The 16,875-nt window shown below is 45.5% G+C and overlaps 3 protein-coding genes and 1 long non-coding RNA gene across 8 annotated transcripts in view; 1 reads left to right on the plus strand and 3 right to left on the minus strand.

Annotated features, from left to right (window-relative positions):
• The window catches only part of LOC134294681 (loricrin-like), a 676,447-nt gene that overhangs the window by 217,043 nt on the left and 442,529 nt on the right, over positions 1-16,875 (plus strand). The gene's annotated exons all lie outside the window — the stretch shown is intronic.
• LOC134294684 (oocyte zinc finger protein XlCOF6-like) overlaps positions 1-16,875 on the minus strand; it is a 196,020-nt gene that overhangs the window by 129,018 nt on the left and 50,127 nt on the right. The window lies entirely within an intron of this gene.
• LOC134294654 (zinc finger protein 658B-like) overlaps positions 1-16,875 on the minus strand; it is a 334,996-nt gene that overhangs the window by 35,426 nt on the left and 282,695 nt on the right. The window lies entirely within an intron of this gene.
• LOC103281484 (cytochrome c1) lies at positions 1,703-16,769 on the minus strand. 3 transcript variants are annotated; one of them, XR_010001424.1, is made up of 8 exons: positions 16,612-16,769; positions 14,858-14,899; positions 14,327-14,797; positions 11,387-11,497; positions 6,004-6,090; positions 5,244-5,404; positions 4,349-4,452; positions 1,703-2,000 (listed from the first exon to the last, which is right to left on the minus strand). It is a non-coding gene; the product is annotated as a cytochrome c1 (long non-coding RNA). The 3 variants fall into 3 exon arrangements; XR_010001423.1 differs by having other exon boundaries at positions 14,327-14,899; positions 16,612-16,768; XR_010001425.1 differs by lacking the exon at positions 5,244-5,404 and having other exon boundaries at positions 14,327-14,899.

Genomic DNA, 16,875 nt, shown 5'->3' on the forward strand with positions numbered 1-16,875 from the left:
GGAGGAGGAGGAGGAAGTTGAATAAATAAAACTGAACAATTCAAACTTATTTTGAAAACAACTGTTTACTTTTCCTCCTCCTCTCTCGACACACAAGGACTGAAATGGCTCCGCTGGTCACTGTGGGTTGTTGCTGGTTGCTTTCCTGTGTTTGCTAAGCTCCGTCGAGTAGGTGGAGCGAGTTTCCAGCCATTTCGGCATAGTTTGTTTTAATCCGGATTATTTCCCAGGATAATCCAGATTATATCCCGAGTTTGGGTTTTTTTTAGTTCTTTTTGGACATTGTTTTGAGCCCATTTTTGGCTGTTTTCTAGGCTCTTTTGTGTTGTTTTGCAATAATAAATAAATAAACTTTATTTTTATATCCCGCCCCATCTCCCCGAAGGGACTCGGGGCAGCTCACAACAGGGACAAGCCCGAACAACAACAACATATTTAACATAAACTTAAAACATTCCAACAATACACAAAATAAAATAATGGGCAAATACATTAAAATCCAAGCAGATAAAATCAGAGTAATTAAAAGCAACCCAGTGGGGACAGGTTTCATAAAGTGCTGTATCATGGAAATAAGTAACAGTGATAAAGTGCCATATGCTTTCAAAACAGAAAGAAGCATTCTAATAACAGCTCTTTTGGGCCTGTTCATTTAAACGCGCTCTGGAACAACCATGTTTTCAATTCCCGACGGAAAATGGGCAGGGAAGGAGCTAACCTGATCTCCTTAGGGAGAGAGTTCCCGAGCCGGGATGGGGGCCACTGCCGAGAAGGAAGGCCCTCTCTCTCCCTCGTCCCCACCAGCCGCATTTGAGACAGAGGCGGTGAGGCGGGAGGTTAAAGAACCCCAGGAAATACCATATATGGGCAGAGATGGCGACGGCTAGCGACCCGGGTGCATAAACTCACAGAAACATGTGGTTTCTGGGAAATCATGTGTTTCTGAAGAAATGAAAGCTAAAGATAAACAAACTGCGCATGCGCACGCAGGCGCTCTGAATGATTGTGAACACAGCACAGAAAGAGTGCGCCCGGGCCGCTGGTCAGCGCTGATTGGATGCAAGTCAAGCAGCGTCACAACTCTAAGCCAATGAATTTGCTTGTGGGCGGGCATAACCCGAACCCTGTAGTGTGTATAAATATTTACTCAGCCCGCTGCTGGGGGTTCTCCCTGGGAAAGCACCTATTTTGTGCGAGGGGGAACCCTAGTGGCCACTTGCCAATAAAACTGTTTTCTTGGAAATACTCCAGTTGTCCGTCTCCAATCCCTCCCACTGCGCTCGCAAGGACCGTAGCACAAAGGTTCCGCTACAGCGGGAGCGAGAGGAGCGCCTCCCCGGATGATCTTAGGGTTCGCGTTGGTTCGTAGGAGAGGAGGCGATCACGGAGATAGGCAGGTCCTGAACCGTTTAAGGCTTTATAGGTAATAACCTGCACCTTGAATTGGGCCCGGAAACTTATTGGTAGCCAGTGGAGCTGTTTAAACAAAGGAGTTGACCGTTCTCTGTAACTAGCTCCTGTTATTAATCTGCAATAAACTGAGTTATTTATATTGGCTGGCGTCTGACTCGTAACACCTGCTCTAGCTCGACCCTCCCTTCCGTAGGGAGCTCCTTATCAAGGGAACAGCCAGCCCCGGACTGAACTGGGATCAAGAGGATGACTGCAATTTGCACCGAATAAAACACAGGCACACCAGTCCCTCTGTGGAGGTTGCATGGACCAGGTTTATTCCATGAGTTGTGGGCAGGCACCTATGAAAGCTGGAGACTGAAAGCAGCAGCATTCCATCTTGGTTCCTCATATCATTTCAGAAACCTTGGTTGAATTTATCATTTGTGACCGTTATGGCTTCCTTACAAACCCATCTTTTGAGTCCGTAGCAATTACCGTCTTTCCAGGAATAGCGCAAGTGGCCAGGGGAATGCTCTACGAAGGCGCAGTCTTTCTCCGCTGCTTCGTGGTCCCTGGAGAAGTTCTGCTTGCGGCCAGCCCAGTCCCTGAGGGGGGAAGTGCCTTTATGGGAAGAGGATTCAGACACAACGAGGAAGCTGGTGCGGAGGCCTACCTGAGGGAAGGGCCCCATGAAGGGAGGGAGGGAGGGAGGGACGGGCGGTCAGGGCCAGTTCCCTCCGCTCTCTTCTGGTCAGCGCCTGAGGCTGGCACTTTGGGGATGACCTTCCCTTCTCCTCTCTGGGGGTCTTTTTATGGCTAGTAGAACAAGCAGAGACTAGATGGCCATCTGTCAGGAGGGTTTGTCGTGATGAAATATGGTGTGCAGATTTGAAAAATGTGGATTTAATATGATACTAGCTGTGCCCGGCCACGCGTTGCTGTGGCAAAGTGGTGGTGGTATTGGTTAAAAATTGTTGTGTAATTTTTATTTGACGTTATTTGCAATTTTTTAAATTAATTTTAATGTAAGTTATCTTTTTATTTATTATATTTTATTATTTTCTTGTATTATTTTTAGTTATTTTCTGTTATTATAGTATTTTATTGTATTAATTTTTAGTGTTTTTTATTATTTTTTATTGGGTTGCTAGGAGACCAAGTTGGAGGAGCTTAGCCTTCTAACTGGCAGCAATTGGATAAAAGCAATTATTCCTCTCTCTCGAATTAGGACTTTATTTGTCTTTTCTTTTTGTTGTATCAACCTAGAGGCGTGGATGATGGGTTGTGTTGTCAAATTTCGAGGTTGGGGGGCCTGTAGTTTTGTTGTTTTGTGGGTCGCCGTGATGCCATCACTCTTTTATATATATAGATACGGTTTGAAACAATTGTATGAAAGATTAATGAATGAAACCTAATAATTGGAAGACACCATTCTAAAAGGAATTATTAAGGCCTGCAATGACTAATTACCTGCTTGTTGAACTGTAATTAAAAGTTGCTGATGAGAACTATGGCAAATGATTAACTTTGGGGGGAAGTGTTTACATAATTGGAGACAATGGCTCTTTTAAGTTAAGGAATTGTTTACAATGTTAAGAAGGAAGTCAACACAAGGCTTGTCTTTACCAACACCAATCAAGAAGAATTAACATCTGCCGGGAAACTGAGATGGAGCCAGGGTGTTTCAGGCTGGCCAAACAACCTGACAGTAATTTACAACTTTGAGACGACATCAACAAAATATTGCTATATATATAAAAGAGTGATGGCATCATGGCGACCGGTAAAACAGCAAAACTACAGGCCCCCCAACTTCGAAATTTGACAACACGACCCATCATCCACGCCTCTAGGTTGATACAACAAAAAGAAAAGAAAAATGAAGTCCTAATTAGAGGGAGAGGAATAATTGTTTTTTATCCAATTGCTGCCAGTTAGAAGGCTAAGCTCTGCCCACTTGGTCTCCTAGCAACCCAATCAGCCCAGGGCCTCAGTTTCGATGTTTAGTTTAAATTAGAAATGGTCAGGACATTAGAGACTCATCTCTGGTTGCTTGAGAGTTTGTATTAATGCTATGGCAGTCGACTCTCATTTAACCGGCACCCAAGGGAATGGTTGATGCCGGATAACGCAGAGTCATCTCTGGTTGCTTGAGAGTATGTATTAATACTATGACAGTTGACTCTCATTTAACCGGCACCTGTGGGGAGCGGTCGATGTCAGATAACTGAGAGTAATCTCTGGTTGCTTGAGAGTTTGCATTAATGCTATGACAGTCGACTCTCATTTAACCGGCACCCGTGGGGAGCGGTCGATGTCGGATAACTGAGAGTCATCTCTGGTTGCTTGAGAGTTTGCTGCTAATCCACCTGGCCAACAAACAAATCCAAAAAGCCACAGCAACGCGTGGCCGGGCACAGCTAGTTGCTATATAAGGGACCTCATTATATTTCAAAAAGTGTGAGAGAAAGGGAGCTGTTCACCCGCCATGCTCTGTGGAGATCGTGTATGGGGAGTGGCAGATCTGCCACGGGAAAGCAGAATTCTGGTCACGTTGCCTCCTTTTCTCAAAGGAAGAGGAAGGAGTGCATTTTGGAGTCGTTTTACGTTGCAAAGAGTTGGTTTCTGCTGTAGGAAAAACACAGATCTGATCCTTGGCATTGTTCTTGGGAAAAGAGAAGTGTTGCCGTTTTAGAAGCCTTTTGGAAGGTTTGGGACTGTGTGTTGGCCACGAAGGGGGCTTCCCTCTCTCCCCAGTGGCTCCCATTTGGGGACACAAGGGCCCCTCCTTCTTGGGCTGGGCTGATGGAGGTGGCCTTCCATGCTCCGCCCAGGCTGGGCCTCAGGGACACGCGGAACAGAGGCCTCTCTGCGTTTTGCCCAAAGGAGGCCAAGGACACAGACCTCCAGAAGGAAGCCCATCCCTCCCAAAAGCCCATCGTACCGCACTCACTCTGTCGTCACTTCGGAGCCATCTGACCATTCCCAGTGGCCTTCCACGTTTTCGTCTGTGAGGCCAATCCAGAAAGGGTCCACAATCTGAGCAGCGATGTAGTTCTGCAAAAGAGAGTGAACGCATTATGGTGTCATTGCGTTGTGGCGCTGCAATAGATATACGATAAGCAAATAGCAGGAGTAATAATAAAGGAATCAGTTGGTCATGATGCCATTGAAGCGGAGGGGACAGCCATAGAAATGGCAGTATTAAAGCGCCCATTTGGCAAGGGAGCGATGCAGAGAAACAGCGTGGCAGAGTGGAGGAGGAAGGAGGAAGGGAGGGAGAAGGAAGGAAGGAGGGAGGGAGGGAGGGGAAAGGAGGGAAGGAAGGAAGGAAGGAGAAGGAAGTAAAGAAGGAAGGAAGGAAGGAGGGAGGGAGGAGAGAGGGAGGGAGAGAGGGAGGGAGAGAGGGAGGGAAGGAAGGAAGGAAGGAAGGAAGGAAGGAAGGAGGAAGGAAGGAAGGAAGGAAGGAGGAAGGAAGGAAGGAAGGAGGAAGGAAGGAAGGAAGGAAGGAGGAAGGAAGGAAGGAAGGGAGGGAGGAAGAAGGAAGGAAGGAAGGAAGGAAGGAAGGAAGGAGGAAGGAAGGAAGGAAGGAAGGAGGAAGGAAGGAAGGAAGGAGGAAGGAAGGAAGGAAGGAGGAAGGAAGGAAGGAAGGAAGGAGGGAGGGAGGGAGAGAGGGAAGGAAGGAAGGAAGGAAGGAAGGAAGGAAGGAGGGAGGGAGGGGAAAGGATGGAAAGAAGGAAGGAAGGAAGGAAGGAAGGAAGGAGGGAGAGAGGGAGGGAGGGAGGGAGGGAGGGAAGGGAGGAAGGAAGGAAGGAAAGAAGGAAGGAAGAAGGAAGGAGATACGGAACCTGTTCCTCGTTGGTCAGGATGGAGGCCAAGTGGGAGTCTCTGGACTGGCAGAAGTTCTCAGCATCAAACCAGGACTTTTTGCTTTTGGAAATATAGTAGAGATTGTTCCCAAAGATGTCCCAGCCATTCACAGACTTGGTCTCTTTGTTGAACAAGGCTCCTAAGAATAATAATAGTAATAATAATAATACACGTTATGTATATTCCACCCCTCTCCCCAGGAGGACTCAGAGCGGATCACAGCCTATAAACAGACACAGGCAGACCTTCAGTGCCTTGATTACGACGACAATGAGACACACAAACACAGACAAAGGCAAAGGCTTCTCCTTTCATTTCCGGCTCTGGAGGCGGTGCTCATCTCTGGCTCTGGGGGAGGCGCTCGTCTCCCTTTCAAGCTGAGGAGCCTGCGTTGTCTATAGACACCTCCTGGTCGTGTGGCCAGCATGATGGCTTGGAGCGTCTTTTTGCCTTTTCCCACTTAAGCGGTATCTATTATCTACTCACTTTTGCTTGTTTTCAAACCGCTAAGTTGGCAGGAGCTAGGGCTGAGAGCAGGAACTCGCCCTGTCCCGTGGATTCAAACTGCCAACCTTCAGGTCAGCAGTTCAACAGCACAGGTGTTTAACCCATTGCACCAGCGCAGAACGAAGAGACTGGGGTGAGCAGGATGACCGGGGTCAAGAGTCAAAGGGCTTTGCTCAGCCACGCTTTCCCAAATGGCAAAGTGGGGCCGTATCTCGAGCTACGTATACTTACGATATTTTTTCTTCTGTTCCCCGTATTCCCTCTGAGTGTTTTCTATGTGAGATGGTAACTTCACCACTTCGTTTGACAATCTGGCATCTGCAAAGATTTCTAGAGTTAGGATGGGTTTTTGGAGTCCGTCTCACAGAATCACAGAACCGGATGCCCCCTTCTCTGCCTTTCTTTTGTTGGAAATGACAACCTTCTTCAAGCCTTCTCTAGCAATCTGTATGTCTATGACCCTGCTGCTTCCTGCTTCCTGTATGTATGTTCTGGTATGCAGCTTCCTTTACTCTGTGTTTTCTGAGAAGTGATAAAAGAGGCCGCAGCAGACCACATGCTCCTCTCCTTCCCTCTCTCTCCTTTTGACTATGTGACCTGTTGAGAGCTGTTTTGTTACAAGAGAGGTACCATGGCCGGATGGGACAGGGAACCATTATCAGCGTTGTTGATATCGAGCTCTTTTCGTTAGGGATTTCCTTCTTGAAGGGGATCCCCCGCTCCTCTCTCGGGCGTGAGTCCGAGGATCCTGGCAAGAGGGGGAGCCGCTATGGATCAATCAAGGTTTAGCCAAAGAATTTCTCACCCTCAGGATGTTGAAGAAAGAACTCCGACTTTTATTCAGTTTCAGCTGGAAAAGGATGACATCTGCGATGGTTCGTCAAGAGTCATGACATACATTTACAGATCAACCATTTTATAACAAAAATATGGGAGGTGTGGATTGAATTCCGCGCGACACCTTTTCCCCGCCTTCCTATGCGCTGATGGGTCCTTCCCCCACCAATCAGGGATGAGGAGGCGGGTTTATCTAGGAACAATGGACTTGCTGGGGATTAACGAGGAATTATGATTGAGTCATGGAGTAAATGTCCAGGAGGGGTTTCTAGACTGCTTCTTGGGGTGTAAATATACATTTTGGTCTGGCAGGCTTTGCCAAATTCTGGTGATGGGCTGTATTTGATTTTGAAAGGTGTCATGTCCATGTTGACAGCTGAGGCCATCGTAGACTTTTTGTAAGTGAACCGAGAACCAGATGGTCACCCTTTGCATTAAATGGGCTGCTCCGACGTTCAATGAAGGGGGGGAGACCAAATCTATTGTCCATGCAAGAAATGGGTGTCTGACAGTTTCCTGGTGGAAGGGATTTCCTTCTGAGGTGCTGCAACTTGTTCATTCCTAGGTCAGGTCTCGGTCATTCTTCAATATAAGACATTTTTCACAAGAATAAAGAATACTGGGAAATGTGTGTCAATACAGGAAAAGCAGAAAGATAAGCAGTGCAAACATGTGGTTTAAAACTGGATCTCAGTTACCTTCTGCTATAAATATATGAAATGTAGGACATAAGCCTTGATTAAAATGTACACACTATCTAACATGGGAAGGGTCCTTGTTATTGTTATTGTGGTCTTTGCAAATTGACCAAGACATCCAGCCTGATGTCCTTGTCAAAACTATGAATTCCTTAAATCATCGGTCACCTTCGATCTCATTGTGAAGAAGCTTTTGGAGCTGGGAAGCTCTGAAGCGTAGAAGAACGGACACTGGGAGATGTCAGTAAAATCAATGCACACAGTTTTACTATGTAGAGCAGCAAATACAGCACATACAGACTAGGCAGACAGACAACTAACAACCAATGACTGATGACTGATAACTGGTCGCTGGTAGCTGGTAGCTGAAGCAAGAGGAAGGAACTCACTTTTTTGTGTGTATTAGTAGTGTTTAAATGAAATTTGTGTCTAGCATGTATTGCATCATCCAGGAAATGGTATAGTGTGTAAAGAGTTCATTTGGTAAGAAGCTGTATTGACCTTGGATGTGTGGCTGGAGCCAGAGAGGAGTGTTTGTTTTGTTCAGTAAACTTTGTACATACTTTTTACATCGTCTCTGACGTTCCTTCGTTCTGCGCTCCACTGACATCATTCATCTGCTGCTACGCTGTGCGCATTACTCTGACAATTTAACTCCTATATACTTGGTTCTGTTTTTCAGATTTTCAGTTTCTGTCATTGCAATACAGGCTTGTGAATCCTCTTTAATCACGATAGGAATTTTACATTGCTCTCCAACATCTGACAGTTGTTGTAACCATTGAATCTCATTTATGACTTCGCACAAAGCAGCATACTCTGATTCAGTGGTACTACATGCTACACTATTCTGCTTACGGGATCGCCATACTAACATATTGCCAGCAAATTTCACAATTATGCCTGAGACAGATCTGTCAGAAAAGCAATCAATATCTTCTTCATTGTTTCCAAATAGTAAACAATAATCAATGGTGCCCTTAAGATATCTTATTACTCTTTTTAGTGCGATCTTACATTGACAACCATCTCAAAAATATCTGAAGCTGGACTGTGTACCTCTGTATGCTGAACACATGAAGGTTGTGAGTAAACCAAATATGTTATTTTTACCAAAGTCAACTTCATTTTTGTCTCTTGAGTGCATGATATAAAACAAATTGTTTTATGGGAGAGTAGATATATATTTTGCACTGAAAAACGCTTCCAAAGCTCTGCTGTTTTATGCACTGGCAAATCTCTGTTTTCCTAACTGATCAGAGATAACAAGTTATTCAGTCTAACAACTGAAACCACTGCCTTGCATAATTAAATCAGGTTGTATTCCACAAGAAAAGGTTATACTCTAAAGGGTTTTCAGTTCTTCTCTGAAAGGTCATGCTTTTCTAAAAGTTATGATTTCCAAAAGGAGTTTTTCCAAAAGGTTATGAATGGCATTTTCCAAAATATTTGTCCACCAAGAACCCGAAGCAGGTGGCCCGTGGATTGCGAGAGGCGCCTGGACCACTTTTCTCCCTTCGGAAATGTCCCCCAAAAGGCCTGTCAGGATAAAACACCAAACAGAACCCACGGGGGTAGGTATGTGATAGTTTCTCTATGAGGGTTGAATGAAAAGTAATGCCTCCACCTTCATAACTCCTCAACAGATGGCAGTCCTGGTCTGCGGCAGGTCCTGGCTTGTTCAGCAGACTCTCGTCTACAGTTCGTTCCATTTGCCGGGAAGCCTTAGCATTGAACGGTTGTGTTGTTAAAGCGTGAAGTATGGAACCCTGCGCAGACGGGCGGTCAATGAGACGTAAACAACATGCAATCATTAAATTCTTGACAGCAGAAGGTGTCACCCCAAAGAAGATTCCTCAGAGAATGCAAAGCTGTTTATGGGGATTGTGTTGATGTGAGTCCTGTGCGTCGTTGGGTGAGTAAGTTTAAAGATGTTGAGGTGGGAACATCTGCTGCCAAGAATTCAGTGACTTAAGCGGCTGAGGGGCAAAAGGAAAGGGCCTGAGGCTGTTAGGAATTCTGGGAGTTGGAGTCCAAAACATCTGGAGGGCCCAAGTTTGCCCATGTCTGTGTTAGTGTGATCGAGGTGACCCCCCCCCCCCAGGACTTTGTAAAAGATAGTTCAAAAATCAAGACTTTATGTCCTATATTTCATATATTTATAGCAGAAGGTGATTGAGATTTTTTACTGGAGTTTACTGTGGTTTACTAAAAATCTCTGCACAAAAGGTGTTTGACCTTTTAGCCTGAGGCAAGAGATAACAACTTCCTTAATCCTTTCCTTAACCAGTGACAAAAGCACTCCCTTTTGTTTACCCAGACAAAGGAGTTAGCAAAGGAAAAAAGCCAGTTTTAAACCACATGCTTTACAATCTTTTCCCTTGGAAACTTTATGAACTCTAGACCTTTGGGTGGCTGGGAGTGGGCAAAATGATTTCTGATTCTATGAATGTATTCCTATATGTCTCCCTTCCCAAAATGCCTCATATATGAAAAAATAGAGTGACTGAGGTTTGACTCAGCTATGTGCAGACAGCCCCCCCCCCCCAGATGGGCTGGAGTACCCTGCCCAGAGGAGATTATCACCTACCCTTGCATGGACAATTATTCGGGCTGTTCCCCCTTCTGAGTTCGGAGCAGGCCATCAGAAGGAAGAATAGCTCACCCTTCATCCACACAATTATTCAGGAAACAGCTCTCCCTTTGTCAATAAACCAGAGCAGCGTGTCAGACACATATGTAGATTGGACATATTGACTCATCCATCCTTTTCATAATCTGCTTGGCTGTCCATTAATCGCTGCTCAGCCCGCCCCTTGTCCCTGATTGGTAGACTGTAGGAAGCTATCTGATTGGGGGGATTTTGAGCCACCCAGTCAAAGAGCCAATCAGAGTGGAACTGGGCGGGGAAAGGCGGGGAGGGAGATTTGAATTGCTCCGCCTGTCTTTTTGCTTATAAAAATTGCTGCACTGTATTATGTGACATGTCATCACTGCGAACGATTGCGTCTTGACATCCGCGTCAGCTGATTTGAAATAAAGACAACTCGGTTCTCTCTCTTCAAGATCTGGGTGAGATTATTGTGGGAAATAGGGTTTTAATTCGCAGTGCCCACGCTGGCCAGGATCGAATCCTGCGGTCAGAGGGCATCGCCCTAAATTTGCTCGACAACATTTTGGCGACCACGAAGGGACAAGCTTGGGGTCCCAAAAACCAAATTTAACTCCAAAATCCCAAGCTGCTTCCTGGTCTAGAGGCTTTGAGCAAGGTCTCTCAGGAGAAACGTCTGGGAGGGGAATTTGCTCGACAACATTAGTGGAAGGACAACAATATTTCCATCGTGTGCCTTTAAGGAGGCCATGGGAAGTTCATTATGATTTTAAATTTTTCATTTTGTTAATATAGGTTTTAAGTGGGGAGCAGTTGGTTCTAATTGGAATGTATAGTGATATACACCACACACTGGGAAATTGCTGCCATTACACATTGTAGATGTTGATATTCAAAAACATGGTGGAAATTTCTCATGTTCTCGATAAGGCATTTGAGGGGAACAAAAGAAAGATGAGTATTTCCTTGCTCCCTTCTTTCCCCTTATACACACATCACCTAGCAGCAGCCAATCTGCTTTGCCCCCTTTCGTTCTTAGTTACATGACACAGGGCCACTTCACCTGGTCACAGCCAATCCGCTTCATTCCTTTCCTTTCCCTCTGCTCTGGGCCCAAAAAGGGTAGTTCTTTTAATTCAGTCCCCTTAATTATTTTAAATCAGATAACAAAGAGTAAGTGTGATCCAGACCCATCAAGCCACAGTGGAGCCCTTGTGGTACAAACCACATACATACATATATACATTGCGTTTTATTGAGAAAGAAGATGATAATTGGGGAGGAGGCTGCAAAGTCAGGCCCAAAGCAAGAAAAGCAGTGAATGGCAGTCCAGAAACTGCCCAAAACCCGCTCCAATACAAGGGCCATCCCTTAAAACAAGGGACACCTGATCTCCCCTCGGAGACAAAGGCACTTCCCTTCCCTAAACCAACCTGAAAAGAAGAACTGTGGGCCATTGTCTACTTACAGTTTGCATAGTTCATATTTCTATTTCTCATTCCAATTGACATTGTATGCTTCAGGTGATTCATAGGTTTTTCAATGGAGCGTAGTTTGTTTGCACTCGTCAAAAAGATATCTAAAGTTGATGAGAGAAAAGGATGAATTCTTGTTGTCATGACAAGAACTGCCTGTTAGAAGGGAGTCCTGGCGTTGAACTAGATGGCCCCAAGGATCCCCCTTTCAGCACTGAGATCATATATGTGGCCCTTTGGCATTGTTGCACCCTAGCACTGAGGCACCCGTTCACCCAGTACCACACCAGAGGCCAGTAGTCCAGGAATAAAATGTTTATTGAGAGAAGAATATAAAAAACTAGCTGTGCCCGGCCACGCGTTGCTGTGGCAAAGTGGTGGTGGTATTGGTTAAAAATTGTTGTGTAATTTTTATTTGACGTTATTTGTATTTTTAAATTAATTTTATTGTAAGTTATTTCTTTATTTATTATATTTTATTGTTTTCTTGTATTATTTTTAGTTATTTTCTGTTATTATAGTATTTTATTGTATTAATTTTTTTAGCATTTTTAATTATTTTTAGTGTTTTTTTTATTATTTTTTATTGGGTTGCTAGGAGACCAAGTTGGAGGAGCTTAGGCTTCTAACTGGCAGCAATTGGATAAAAGCAATTATTCCTCTCCCTCTAATTAGGACTTTATTTTTCTTTTCTTTTTGTTGTATCAACCTAGAGCCGTGGAAGATGGGTTGTGTCGTCAAATTTCGAGGTTGGGGGGCCTGTAGTTTTGTTGTTTTGTGGGTCGCTGTGATGCCATCACTCTTTTATATATATAGATAGAAGGTGCGGGGGGGGGGGGGGGAGGTCAAATCTAAAATAGACAGACCCAGGATATTTATTTATTTATTGGACTTGTATACCGCTACTCCCAATTTGGCTCGGAGCGGTTTACAGAAGTAGATAAAAACAATACAATTAGCTTTGAAATAACAATAAGAACAGACATAGCCCCGAGTTTTCACCCATTGAAAGCTTGTCAGAAGAGAAAGGTTTTACAAGCTTTCTGAAACGCAAGTAGGTCTCGGATAGTTCGAGTTTCAACTGGCAAGGCATTCCATAAATGAGGGGCTACAATCGAGAAGGCTCTCTGCCTAGTGGAAGACAAACGATAAGTCCGGATGTTAGGGACTTCAAGCAAATTTTGGTATTTGGACCGAAGTAATCTCTGGGGTTGGTAGGGGGATAAGCGGGCCCTCAGGTATGCCGGCCCCAAACCATGTAAGGCCTTAAAAGTTAGTACCAGCACCTTGAAAGTAATCTGGTACTCAATCGGTAGCCAGTGCAGCTGTTGTAGAATTGGGATGATACGCCACCTCGCTGGCCGCATTTTGCACCAGCTTCAGTTAATTGTTGTGATGTATCAAAAAGATTTCCTTTATCTGTTTTATATTATATATATATAAAAACAGATAAAGGAAACGCCGTAGATTTAGCGTACCTGGATTTCAGTAAGGCCTTCAACAAAGTCCCCCACGACCTTCTGGCAAACAAACTAGTAAAATGAGGACTAAACAAAACTACGGTTAGGTGGATCTGTAATTGGCTAAGCGAACGAACCCAAAGGGTGCTCACCAATGCGTCATGTTAATCCTGGAAAGAAGTCAAGAGTGGAGTACTATCAGCAGGGCCATCCTGGGCCCGGTTCTGTTCTTAGACGAAGGGTTAGAAGGCACGATCATCAAGTTTGCAGACGACACCAAACTGGGAGGGATAGCTAACACTCCAGAAGACAGGAGCAGAATTCAAAACGATCTTAACAGACTAGAGAAATGGACCGAAACTAACAAAATGAAGTTCAACAGGGACAAATGCAAGATACTTCACTTCGGCAGAAAAAATGGAAATCAAAGATACAGAATGGGGGACGCCTGGCTCAACAGCAGTACGTGTGAAAAAGATCTTGGAGTCCTCGTGGACAACAAGTTAAACATGAGCCAACAATGTGATGAGGCAGCTAAAAAAGCCAATGGGATTCTGGCCTGCATCAATAGGGGAAGAGCGTCTAGATCCAGGGAAGTCCTGCTCCCCCTTATTCTATTCTGCCTTGGTCAGACCACACCTGGAATCACACTGCGTCCAATTTTGGGCACCACAGTTGAAGGGAGATGTTGACAAGCTGGAAAGCGTCCAGAGGAGGGCGACTAAAATGGTTAAGGGTCTGGGGAACAAGCCCTATGAGGAGCAGCTTAAAGAACTGGGCATGTTTAGCCTGCAGAAGAGAAGGCTGAGAGGAGACATGGTAGCCATGTACAAATATGTGAGGGGAAGTCATAGGGAGGAGGGAGGGAGCTTGTTTTCTGCTGCCCTGCAGATTTGGATGCAATGGAACAATGGCTTCAAACTACAGGAAAGGAGATTCCACCTGAACATCAGGAAGAACTTCCTCCCTGTGAGAAGGGCTGTTCGGCAGTGGAACTCTCTGCCCCAGGCCGTGGTCGAAGCTCCTTCCTTGGAGGCTTTTAAGCAGAGGCTGGATGGCCATCTGTCGGGAGTGCTTTGAATGCGATTTCCTGCTACTTGGCAGGGGGTTGGACTAGATGGCCCAGGAGGTCTCTTCCAACTCTACTATTCTATGATTCTATGACTCACGGTCAGTAAAACTACTGGAGCCATCAAATCACCAAACAGCAAATTAGTACTGACACAGCCAAGCAAGACAAAAGGATGTGTGTGACTGACTGACGTTGGGTGGTGTGAGAACGTGACACCTGACACCGATCGCTTGCCCTCCTCCCGGCCTCCTGCGCTGCCCACATAGAAAAGGATTCATTAAAATGAATAAAGGTTTACAATTGTAAATGTTTCGCAGACTCTATTTTAGTTCTTGCAGACCAATGGTAGTCTATGAACCACTGGTTGGGAACCACTGCCCTAAACTGAGAGTGAGACTCACAGATGGAGATCGAGATGATAAAGACGATAACACCGATGGCTGCAGCGACCTGAAGACCGGTCCACAGTTTCTTGGGAGAAGCCATGTTGAAAGGGAAGTTAGTGGCCATGGCTGATGTCCGCTGGTGGATCTTTTGGGCAGTTTCTTTAGCTCTTGCTTTGCCACCTTTGCCCTTTGTGTCTGCCATTGCTGCTGGTTTGGCCACTGCTGGCTCGACTGCTGCTGGTTTGTCCATTGCTGGCTTGTCCACTGCTGGCTTGTCTGCTGCTGGCTCGTCTGCTGCTGGCTTGTCCACTGGTGGCTTGGCTGCTGCTGGCTTGGCCAATGCTGTCTTGGCCAATGCTGTCTTGGCCACTGCTGGTTTGTCCACTGCTGGCTTGTCTGCTGCTGGCTCGTCCGCTGCTGGCTTGTCCACTGTTGGCTTGGCCAATGCTGTCTTGGCCACTGCTGGTTTGTCCACTGCTGGCTTGTCCACTGCTGGCTTGGCCGCTGCTGTCTTGGCCACTGCTGGCTTGGCCAATGCTGTCTTGGCCACTGCTGGCTTGGCCAGTGCCTTTGCCTTGGAAGCCATGGCTGGAAGGAAGAGAAAGTCAGAGACACCCATGAAGGCAACCCAACAAAGGAGGACAGAGGCCCTGCTTCCCACCCGTCCTCTCTTCCTGCCTATTCATTCCCAGCATTGGATGGTCCAAACAAACAACAACCAGTTGCTCCACAAGGGTTCTGGATGCAAACAGCCCATTTTTTATTAAGCAAAGCAGAATATAAATCAAGCAATCAATCAAAAGGTAATTCAAAGTTGTAGTGAAAGAGTCAATAGCTCCAATAGAGGCACAATGTATCTAAATGTCTAATGATCCAAAAAGGCTAGGTCCATAGGTTCAAACAGCATGGCAAGTACAATAATCCATAAGGCAAAGAATTAGTCCATAGAGTTCAAAGAACAAGGTCCAAGAATCCAAGATAATCCACAAGGCATGGTATTAGTCCATAGAGTCCGGAGAACAAGGCCCAAGGATCCAAGAACGCTGGCAAGGTAAAACATCCACACAGATAAAGCGATGAATTGCTCTGACAAAGAATAATCTGTGAAAGCATACTTTAATAACAACTCAGGAATGCATTTCTCTTCCCACAGCTAGACTCTCATTTGCGAGCTAAACGCTCACTTCTACGGACCTGGGAACCCATCCAAGACAAACGGTCCTCTCTAGATAACTCATTGCTTGTGCTACCGTTTTCTTGCACCTGGTCAGGAGCTAAACCGTCACCCTCATTATTTTCCAAGGCTGAAGTTTCTCCCTCATCATTTCTCAAGAGAAGAATGTCAGCCTGACCGTTATCTGTTTCTCCTGGAATCAGCAGTTCATCCTGCTCAAACTGAAACTGCATCTCTGAGCTGACTTCAGCCTCAGACTGCTGATCTTGAATCCCAAAACCAGAATCCCCTTCATCTTCATCCTGAATCTGGCCAGCCTGTGGCTGGGATACAACAAGGGAAACATTGAGGGACTGCTTCGGGAAATCAACCGAACAGAGGACAGGAGGCAGGAAGTGTTGCGCTCTAGCACTGAAACGCTTTTTCACTCAGCACCACACACAAGTCCAATAGTTTTATCTAAGAATGTTTATTGAAGAAAGCAGGTAAAAAGGGGGAAAAGAGCAATTCCAAAAGGGTCAAGAATAGCAAATACAAAATAGCAATAACCCAAGTCAAAAGTGCCAAAATCCACAGCAATACTTCAAACTTAAGTCCATGAACAAGGCAACAGGAACTTCTCAAAGCTAAACCCTTCAACGAACAAAGGCATGAACGAGAGCAGGGACTTGTTGATACTTGAAACATGAACTTGAGAGCAGTGGAAGACAGGAGAGCCATCCCATCCCTTGGCAACGTTGTCTCCTCTGAGAGGCATAAAGCCAACAACATTTAAAATAAGCCCAACCAAGTAGTCATGAGATCATGCCGAATGCACCTGGACTTCAAGGTCTTCTCACGGACTCTCTCCGAATGTCTAATTAGTTTATTTTTCACTCCCTCTGTTCTCAAACCTAATTGGCTCCTCGGGAAAACTCCCCATTGAGCGACGGCCATTTTCCAGAAAACGGGTTTCACTTGAACAATCATAGGAATGCAAAACATCGGCCTCAACTGCCAGCAATTCTCTCCTAGCACTGACATAGTCATCACTTTGAAACCCATCAAAACCCTCATCCTCAGACATGTCAGAAAAATCCTCTGCCGCTTGCTGAGCTACAACAGGAACAAGGCTGGCTGCTCATACCTTCTGCTTTTGATTCCTTCTATGAGCTCCAGCTGCAGTCTTTGCCTTGCTCTTCTTCTAGGTCTCTTTGCCTTGAGTGTTCCTCCCATTGTCTCTCTTGCCTTCCTCCAGCTGCCTGTGCTTTCATCATGCCCTATGCACCTTCCTTCCTGTGGCTCAAGCCACTTGCTGATTGGCTGGACACCTGCTGACTCCGGCAGGGACTCACAATGGTCATCACAGCTGCGCCTGAAAGGGAAGGAAGGGCATTGAAAGGGATGGTGT

Source organism: Anolis carolinensis, unplaced genomic scaffold (genome assembly GCF_035594765.1).
Source record: "Anolis carolinensis isolate JA03-04 unplaced genomic scaffold, rAnoCar3.1.pri scaffold_18, whole genome shotgun sequence".
In the NCBI taxonomy this organism is placed as follows: domain Eukaryota; kingdom Metazoa; phylum Chordata; class Lepidosauria; order Squamata; family Dactyloidae; genus Anolis; species Anolis carolinensis.